Below are 9,747 nucleotides of genomic sequence, written 5' to 3'. Positions count from 1 at the left end.
AGACACACTGGAGACATGCTGTACATGTATTTAGTTTTTCAAGTGTTCTATAATATGTTATTTCACCTACATAGGTATTGAACTTTTGAGCAAAGATGGATGCTTTCCTAGGATGGCTTCCTGTGCAAGAATAGTGAATGAAAATAAGTGAAGGAAAGAATGAATGGCTCATTGAATTGATGACCCTGTATCCCTCAAACCTTTCTAATTTTTGGAACTGAGTCTTCCACACTCTAGGCTGAGCCTCACGCCAGACCTTGCTATCTAGGACAGGGAATAAAAGGAATCATGTCAAGAGATCTAGCTAGTTCTTCTGTTGATCATAATCTGAACTAGTGGCCCTGTTTTTCAGTAACTCCCATATCAAAAGTCTCTGTTCAATGGTGCATCCCCAACTGGATTTCCTATCTCTGAACTTGTAAGATCATCTTGACTGGATCTCTGATTCCTGATGTTATGTTTCCTAGTGTCATATTAGCCCAGTAAAGGGGGTTAGGTTTGATCCTAAAGCCACTGAAAGTTTTATGTGTAATTGTGTTAATCTTCAGGTAAAGCCCACTGCTGTCTGGATAAGTTTTCAGCTTCTCAGCGTGGCATGCGAGGGCACCCAGCATCCAGCCAATGCCAATTTGTCTGCTTCTTATCTTGCTGCTCCTCCCAGAAGAGTCTCCATTACTTCTAGAATTTCCCATGTGCCTTCACCTTTGGTTCCTCCTCTTTGGGACAGTTTTCCCTTTCCTTTTCCCTTGGTTAACTTTTACTCAGTCTTTAGGTTTCAGCTTAGGTATTACTTCCTCTACTAAACTCTGGTATATTCCCAAGGTACCACACCCTTGCCTTATCAAGCATAATAGCATACTGGATCTGAATATCTTACCTGATTTCTATATTCTCCATTAGATGCTGAGTTTCATGAGGCCAGAGACCACAACAGTCTTCTGCATCATTTTATCCCCAATGATCAATATCCCTTTAAATGAGAATGAATATGTGAAAGGGTGGATATGTGGATATCAGTCTCTCCTACTTAGACCTCCTCTGATACTTTGGATTCCTAAGATAATATAAATTCCAGCTGTGATCCAGAATGAGGAAATATGTCTGATTTTCTTTGTAGACTTGTGTCTCTCATACACATACACTCACACACACAGACACACAAATAGAGACTGAGAAATGGATAGCAGTGGGTGTCAAGAACTCAAGGAAAGCCTTACCTTACTTAGTGGAAAATATATTTTCTATAAATGTGCTTGGTAAAATGAATTGTTACTAAATTAAAGTAAATAAAGCTACTTAAAATCAAGGGTCATTTGACAGATCCATATAACATAGTGATTCCCACCTAAGCCCAGGCATCATCTTATTTGCCTGTTTTCTCAGTGTGTGAAAAGCACTCAGAAAATCACAGCTTGTCAAATGATAAGGAATCACCCAGTCTGGGAAAATGTTCAGATCCAGAAATTACAAAGCCCTGCTTCTTTAATGAAGCAAAAATCTACTATCTTTGGTTTGCAGAATTGAACTTTGCAAAATGGATTTACATGAGAGGCTTATTCATGACTTAGAAAAATCTTGTTGAATGAGTTGACGAAGGTGTTAAGGTTGAAGATGAAATAGATGTGAGGACCAAGCAGGGACACACTGGCCTCTGGGTCTTCTGAAACCAGTGCAGAGAGCAGAAGCTCCGATGGACCAAACCAATAATTCTTCGGTAGTTTTTATTTGACTCTGGAACATGTGGATCTTGAAAACAGTCTGTTGTGACATCTTAAGTATTCAGTGTGTCACGGCCTTGCATTCATGGAAAGGGGGGTGGGGTTCTACAATAAATGAAAATCGTTTCAGAGGACTGCCCTGTAAACAATGCAGAGTCAACATTGCTGACAGCAGGCAGCTAGAGCCTGCAACAGATGCTGCTTTGCATATGGTTGCCTTCTCAGCTTTCAAGAAAACAGGTTACTGAAACCCACCTACCTGTCCTTCATCAGCTGATGTGTACAGTACACATAAGCCGTTGAGAGGAAAACAGAATGTCCTGAAGGGGAGATAAATTGATGCTTTGTTCCTTCAGATGTTATATAACTTTCACCTCCAGGATAATAGAAACATCATGTTTTCCAAACACTTCTCGCTTTGAAATATATACTTGGCTGTGCTGAGGCCCTTAGGGCTCTGGCTTTCCTTTTTGACTTGTCATTCTGTTTTGTCATTACATAAAGTGTGAACTTGGGAGCTTGGCTCTCTGAGACACGGGGGTAAAGGCGGCTGTTGAAGTCATCAGATTGGCTGAAAGCCAGTTTCTCACACCTCCTCACCTTGGCTCTGAACTTAACTGCATGCTCTGCCATCTCCTAGGGTTAAAAGAGGGAACTGTCCCCTTCAAGGACCGTGACTCTGGGATCCCTTTGCTTTACCAGTTGGCAACTTTTCCCACTCTGATCACCCTTACATTTTTGCCCCTGAAAGTAATTCAAGTTCAAAAAATGTAAGGGAAATTCATGATTCCATCTATAAACAACTGAGGTAAATTTAACATAGTATTTCATGTTACCCAGTACTACTTGTTTGGGTTTAAAGTATGAAATTTGTTTGTTATGTTTTCAGTTCTTTTACTCTTTAGACCCTTCTCTCAGATTCCAGTTCCTGCAGGGGAAGATCTGGTCAGTTTAGTGTGCTTTCTCTCTTTCTCTACTCCGAGTCTGAGCCACCTTTAATCCCATGTTAGTTTCTGGAGGAATAAAATGATGTCTTATTTAGGTACTACACAATTTGGAGGTCCTCAAGACCACCCTCACTTCTGACATCAGTTGCAAGTTCAGGGATAATCAAGACCACATTCAGGTTTAATAGTTTGCTAGAAGGACCCAGAACTCTCTCAGGCGTGTGGTTTATTACAGCAAAATGATTCAGATTAAAGTCAGCCAAGGGAAGAGGGGCATAGGACAGGGCCCCGGGAGAGTTGCAAGCAGGAAGCTTTCAGTTACCCTCTCGGTGACTTACATGGACAGTGTATACTTGTCTCAGTAACCATGTGTGAAGATACACACAGAGTATTGACAACCGGGGAAGCTCACCCCAGCCTTGGTGTCCAGAGTGTTATTGGGGCTCAGTCATGTAGACATGCTTGACCACCCGTGTGTCTGACCTTAGACTCTAGCCCCTTCAAAGGCTGAACTGATATAGTAAATCACATTTTCAGCATAGACTATCTGGCATGTCCCAAGTTTGTAAGCACACTCTTATCAGGCAGGACATTCAAAAGGCTTAGACCTCTTAGGAGACAACACAAAAGCCAGACCTGTCTTTGGGCAAGAATAATCCTTTGCTGCATAGGTACTTTATGCCTCCAGTTAAAAATGTTTTGGTCTTTTCCAACTGTTAGAATTTTTTTTTAAAAATAAATTTATTTATTTATGGCTGCTTTGGGTCTTTTTTGCCGCACGCAGGCTTTCTCTAGTTGTGGCGACTGGGGGCTACTCTTTGTTGCGGTGTGTGGGCTTCTCATTGTGGTGGCTCTTCGTTGTGGAGCACGGGCTCTAGACGCGCGGGCTTCAGTAGTTGTGGCTCGTGGGCCCTAGAGAGCAGGCTCAGTAGTTGTGGCGCACGGGCTTAGTTGCTCCGCGGCATGTGGGATCTTACTGGACCAGGGCTCGAACCCATGTCCCCTGCATTGGCAGATGGATTCTTAACCACTGCGCCACCAGGGAAGTCTCCAACTGTTAGAATTTTTGTTGTTGTTGGTTTTGTTTAGAAATATATATATATATATATATATATTTTTTTTTTTTTTTTTTTTTTTTTGCGGTACGCCGGCCTCTCACTGCTGTGGCCTCTCCCACCGCGGAGCACAGGCTCCGGACGCGCAGGCTCAGCGGCCATGGCTCACGGGCCCAGCCGCTCCGCGGCACGTGGGATCCTCCCGGACGGGTCACGAACCTGCGTCCCCTGCATTGGCAGACGGAGTCTCAACCATTGCGCCACCAGGGAAGCCCTAGAAATATAGTTTTTAACCAGCAGAAACATTTTAGTTTGAGATAAATGAATATTTGGGGTCTCCTTCTTGACAACCTTGCTACCAGGTGGTATGTTTCAGAAGGCAAGTCTCAGGATGAATTCTGCCATGTATACAAACCCTTATTAGCAGGCAGGTGAGAAATAAATTTTGAAAAGAGTGCAAAAGCACTTTTAAAATTCAATAAAGTCTTGGCTCTCCGTCCTTTTAAGGCATTCTACCAACCTTGAGCAGAAAGTTCATTTGAGGCAGATATGAAAGTGTTCTAGCTGCATGATTAGATAAGTAGTTAGGTGACAGAATCATTTAGAGTCTGAGCACAGAACCCAGTGCCCTAGGTCCAGGGGGCCCTTTCTTAAGGTTGTAGGTTGCTCCTGCCATCAGATTCTTACATTCTGTCCAGCAAATGCGAAAGATATATGACACATGTATATGTGATATATGATATTCTGCCAATCTTGAACTCATTTCAGCAGTGGAAAACCATTTCTTATGCTAATTATAAAACCCTTCAGCAGTGGTAAAACCTTCAAGAGAGTTGATACTGGTAGCTCTCTGGAGTGTAGATTCTTGATTATTCTTTCAGATGCTAACTAAACACTCCATAGTATGTATCCTAATTAGAATACATCGAATGTTAACTAATGAACCCTAGGATATACACAAACTCTAACCTGTGACTATATCACACTATCTATGCCGAAATATTTTAAAGTACACCTTAGACAATATAAAAGGCCCTTCTAGAAAAGGCTGTTTCTTCAGCTCCTCTGATTTCAAAGGTTCACCTGGATTATTTGATCTTCTTTCCCCCCCCCTTTCCTCCCTCCCTCCCTCCCTCCTTCTCTCCTTTCCCCCTCCTTCCCTCCTTTCCCCCTCCTTCCCTCCTTTCCTCCCTCCCTCCTTTCCTCCCTCTCTCCCTCTGTCCCTCCCTCCTTTCCTCCCTCCCTCCATCCCTCCCTCCCTCTCTCCCTCCCTCCCTCCTTTCCTCCCTCCCTCCATCCCTCCCTCCCTCTCTCCCTCCCTCCCTCCTTCCCTCCATTCCCCCTCCTTCCCTCCTTTCCTCCCTCCTTCCCTCCTTTCCCCCCTTCCCTCCTTTCCCCCTCCTTCCCTCCTTTCTTCCCTCCCTCCGTCCCTCCCTCCTTCCCTCTTTTCCCCCTCCTTTCCCCCTCCTTCCCTCCTTTCTTCCCTCCCTCCGTCCCTCCTTGCCTCCCTCCTTTCCTCCCTGCCTCCCTCCTTTCCTCCCTCCCTCCATCCCTCCCTCCTTCCCTCCTTTCCCCTCCTTCCCTCCTTTCCCCCTCCTTCCCTCCTTTCCCCCTCCTTCCCTCCTTTCCCCCTCCTTTCTTCCTTTCCTCCCTCCCTCCCTCCCTCCCTCCTTCTTTCTTTCCTTCCTTCCTTTCTTTCCCAATCTTCCAGTTTTGTCATAAGACCCCTTGGCTCCTCACATCTCCTTTCTCTCACTGTCACTTCACTGGCCCAATTTGAGTTTCTTCGGCACAAGTCCTAAGACATATTCACAGGTGAGAAAGTATCACTTATTCTGGCAAAATTTTATGGGTCATTCTTAAAGCATCCCACATTTATAGCTTCTCTATTCATTCAGCAAATTTTTATAAAATCCTACTGTTTGTCAGTAAACTTTTTGTTTTTAAGGAGAGTGGTTCTGAAAGAGTGGTCCGTAGAAACCTGGTGGTCCCTGGGACATGTTCAGAGAGTCTGCAAGACCAAAACTGTTTTCATAATAACCAGAATGTTATTTGCCTCTTACATGGTATTGACATTTGCAGTGATGTTGCAAAAGCAATGGTGGGTAAAACTTCTAGCATTTAATAATCAAGGCAGTGGCACCAAACTGAAGAGCGGTTATCCTAGTCTTTCCGGTTAAAAAACAAAAAGCCAGTTTCTTTTAAAATTGTCTTTAATGAAGCAATACAATTTATTAATTTTATTAAACCTTGACCCTTGAGTAATCATCTTTTTAATATTTTGTGTGACAAAATGGGAGGTATACATAAAACATTTTTGCTTTATATTGAAGTACGAAGGCTCTCATGAGGTTGAATTGTGAGCTGAACTGTTGGCTTTTTGCATAGAATACCATTTTTCCTTGAAAGAGCCACTGATACACAACCATACACATCTATGGTTGTTCAGATTTGTGTATTCGACAGACCTTTCCTTAAAAACATCAATTCAAGGAAACAAACTACCATATTTTTTGCCAGGGATAAAATTGGAAATTTCAGGTAAAAATTTACATTTTTGAAAACTTGTGTCTACCCCGAGCTTGAAAACTTCCCATTCTTAAAGATTTTTCTGATGAGCTCAATGGTGATACAAGGGTGACTTTTTGATATTGTGTAGTGAAATGTGTGAACATTTGGAAGATCAGTATAACTCAGTAAACGAATATTTTCTAAAAAGTATCAATGTATAATGTCACAGAATTATGTGTGGTAAGAGAACCATTCAATGTACAAGATAGACCAATCAATTTTAATGTAATAGAGTAAAAATATTTACTTAGACAATTGAAGTTTCCACATTGTAACTAAATTTTTAAAAACTTCCACTTACTGAGTTTTGGTGTAGTTTCAATAAAGAAATATCCATAATCATCTGAAAAGAGCTATGAAGATACTTCTCCTTTTCTTAAGTATTTATCTGTATGAAGTCAGATGTTTTTCATACACTTCAGCAAGAGTAACCTCTCAACATGTAGAATATAGACCCTTATATGAAAATTCAGCTGCTTCTATTAAGCCGAACATTAAAGATATTTGCAAAAATGTAAAACACTGCTGCTCTTCTCACCATTCTTTTCTTTGGGAAATATAATTATCTTTTATAAAAATATATCATTTTCTTTAAAAAATAATGGGTTTATCATCATTCATTTAAAATAAATATATATTTGAATTTTTCAGTTTTAATGTCTAATAAAAAGTGACAAATGTAACATCCATCACCATTCATAGTTACAAATCTTTTTCTCGTGGGGAAACGAGCAACTTTCAGATATGTAATAGAGTATTATCAACTATAGTTACCATGCTCTGCATTACATCCCCATGATTGATTTATTTTATAACTAGAAGTTTTTACCTATTGATCCTTTTCATTCATTATGTTTCTTCTTGATGAGGTAGTATATCCTTTAATAATTCTTTCAGACAGGTTTGACTGTGGATGATAAATTCTCTAAGTCTTTGTATGCTTCACAAGTGAATGACAATTTAGTATATATTTTATTTTCACAGTTTCACTTACTGTGTTACCTTCTATCTCTGTTTTTGCTGATGAGAAATCTAACTCGTATTTCCTTGTAGACAATCTGTTTTCTCTTGGATCTAAATGCCTGGATTAGGCACAGTGGCAGAATTTTTAAAAAGGTGTGTTTGGGACAGATGGTACTTCCAAATCCTACTGTACAGACAGATGTCAATTTTGCTTCTGAATTAGGCTTATGTCCCTGGGCCTTTCACTGTTCCCAGCCCATAAGAGGTATTCAATATAATTGTTGTGGTTATTTGTTTTATTTTATTTTTTAGTAAAGAATGAATGAATGAGTGAATGAATGAATGAAAGAATGAATAAACCTTGCCAACTGTGTGGGCAATTATTATAAAACTCAAATTTCTTGATAGTGGAGATACTGCTGAAGGATGTTAATTTGAGAGTCTAGACACTAAAGCTTTGTTGATCACAGACACAAACTGAGAAGTCAGTTTGGTGGTTAGGATTGGCAGAAATCTTACGTCTCATTCCATTTTGCAAGAGCTCAGACATTCTTGCTAAATTTTGCTGGCTGGGCTGGAGTGGGCTTCTGACCCAGTGTGGTCAGAAATGGTGTGATTATAGGGGCCACTACATGCCATGCCTAGGAGTGAAGTCCTCAGGAATATTTCAGGACTTTGAGTCCAGCCATGAGAGAAAAGCAAGAGGTCAGGAACAGAAGAGCTCAGAACCCATTAGTCAAGGAAATACAAGCTGATGTGAGACAAAAAGATCTTAACCAAAACAAGGGTGCATGATGTGGGGACCTGGTTCAGGATGTCACCTGGTTCAACTACAATGTCAGATCAGAAACTGTGGTGAGTTTACCGTGATACCATGATGATTTACTCTGCCAACCGCAGTTACATTTGGAAAAAAATATTCTTAATGTCACTTCTCTAAACATCAGTTTGTGTAGACGGTCAACACCAGATGTTAGTAAAATCTCATTATCTGATTCTGCTTGTTGGTCTCACACCCTCCTTCTGGTAACCTGCTCTGGGTGCTTTGTAGAGAATATTGTCTGGATTAGCAATGATTTTTACACTCTCTTTTAACCACTGGAGATATGTAGGCTACTATATCTACTGCTTAAACCACAGGCACACACATACACACCCCTAAGCAGCCCTACACACACATAGACTTACACACAAACATACACTCATGTAAGTACTTAAGGAAAAGTCTAGGGACATGTATTGTCATATGCAGAAACTCAAAGCAAAATCTTTGAGATCAGTGAACTAAAATTTTGTCTGCCCCCCTAGCCCCCCCCAAAAGGTTTATAAAGTTTAAAAACATGAAGAATACCCTTCCCCCCTTTCCTCTCAATCCAGGTTAAGTGCTGTGTGGTCACCTTCTTGGTTTCTGTGTGTGATTGAATCCTACTACCTGTATTGTTTATCTCTGAGCTTATCCCTACCCTCAGGTTCCTTTTCCTCACCCCACTGTTGCAAACAACAGGGGGTGCCATTCTTTTACAACGTTTGTGTTTGTCTTTGACCCTATTCTCTTTCTTTGAGTACTAGGGTCAAAATTTTGTTCTAGTCTGGAGTTGGTAATGTACATTTGCCTTTAAATCCCTCCCTGGGAAAACCTTGGTTTCTCTTAGAGGCTGGCATACCCAGCTCCCATCTCACACCTGCTTCCAGCTGCCACATTTCATGAGCCTGCTGTGCTGAAACATATTAAAATGGCAGGCACTGACAATTTTACATAATCCCCAGAGCCAGGGAAGCTGGATCAAGGGAGAGTTTACCCAGTGAAAATCAAGCTGAAGAAAAGGTGAAAGAATTCAACTCTTTATTAGCAATTTTGAGTTCTCCATCTTGAGGAGCTGAGAAAGCCTGCCTCTGTGAGTCTGAGCCAGAGTACTAGATGCTATGTTCTAAATGGTTGGTGGTGGAATTGAAACTTATAGGCAACACTGAAATGTACAGAAAAATCGTTGTATTTCTACAAAACCGAACTCCAATTGCTAAGTCAGCTTAAAATCCCAATCAGGGCATTTTCCTCTCTAAAATATTCTCCACTCTTCTTCCAGGACAGTGTGTAGACAGGAAGTGAGAAGCTCCAAGGCAACAAGGAGGACGTATCTGCTTTGTAGACTCTGCCTGCTCCTTGTGTCCTTATTGGCCTCTGCTGAGATGACTCCTTTCTCTGTGGCTGTGGTTATTAGCTGTCTCCAATGGGTCCCAGTTGATGGAGCACATTGTTTTGTTGCACCCACCCAGTGCACCATCACTGCCCCTGGCTGCTGGACCACCTGCTAACCAGGTAGGTGCCCTACCTCAGTTCTCATGTACTGTTTGAAGCTCAGTGACATTATCTCCCAGGATTCTAGATTGGAACTGAGCATCTGGCATCCTTTGTTGTAAGGTCTTCCTGCCCCTTGCAATGGCAGATGTCTGGCAGGAAATTGTAACTGTAGACCAGCACCTTCAATTTAAGAA

The sequence above is a fragment of the Phocoena phocoena genome, chromosome 10 (genome assembly GCF_963924675.1).
Source record: "Phocoena phocoena chromosome 10, mPhoPho1.1, whole genome shotgun sequence".
In the NCBI taxonomy this organism is placed as follows: Eukaryota; Metazoa; Chordata; class Mammalia; order Artiodactyla; family Phocoenidae; genus Phocoena; species Phocoena phocoena.
Note: the sequence above shows the minus strand (reverse complement) of the source record.